Source organism: Charadrius vociferus, unplaced genomic scaffold (assembly GCF_000708025.1).
Source record: "Charadrius vociferus isolate BGI_N301 unplaced genomic scaffold, ASM70802v2 scaffold892, whole genome shotgun sequence".
Classification (NCBI taxonomy): Eukaryota; Metazoa; Chordata; class Aves; order Charadriiformes; family Charadriidae; genus Charadrius; species Charadrius vociferus.
The window spans coordinates 147932-148572 of record NW_009647397.1 but is presented as its reverse complement, the minus strand read 5'-3'; the positions used below and the strand labels follow the sequence as shown (position 1 = coordinate 148572).

General features: G+C 62.2%; 1 protein-coding gene across 1 annotated transcript in view; it reads right to left on the bottom strand.

Moving 5' to 3' along the window:
- Window positions 1-641, bottom strand: part of NDUFA4L2 (NADH dehydrogenase (ubiquinone) 1 alpha subcomplex, 4-like 2) — a 6705-nt gene that overhangs the window by 3633 nt on the left and 2431 nt on the right. The gene's annotated exons all lie outside the window — the stretch shown is intronic.

Genomic DNA, 641 nt, shown 5'->3' with positions numbered 1-641 from the left:
GCGGTTCTCCGTGCCCCCGCGCAGGAGCCTCCAACCCCCCCCCACCCACCCACCCACCACACAGCGACTCAGTTTCCCCACTTGGCTGAGACTGGAGGGGAACGACTCTAAAACATGAGGAAAAGGGTCTGTCAAAACCCCTCTGTTCTCTGCCCTGCATGGGGATGGGGTCTTGCGGGGAAGACACCCAGGCAGTCAGATGTCTGTCCCCGCCAGCACTCCCTGCACAGCCTTCAGTCCCTGGCTGGACCCCCCCATCCCCTCCCAGTGCCCCCAGCACAGCCCAGCTCCCGCTCGGCAGCACCCATGCGCAAGCCAAGCAGCGCTGTGTGCTCGTGCCGGCTGATGGAGTGCCTGGCAGATGCCAGCGCCAATTCAGGAGGTTAGAGGCATCAGCAGATAATGATCTTTTGCGCCGTGTGTGGCCGGGTGCCAAGAGGATCTGGCAGTAGCCGCTACCCAACCGCGCTGGCTAATCAAGACGAACTCCACAGCGCCGGGAATTGCGGTGTCTGTTGGAGGAGATTTGGGGCGATGGGTTCGTCTCACCATCTGCTGCTGACACCTTCTGGGTAATTAATGCCTGGGAAGAATTAAGGGTAGGGGGAGCTGGGGGAATGGCTCGCGCAGCAGGCGGGGGG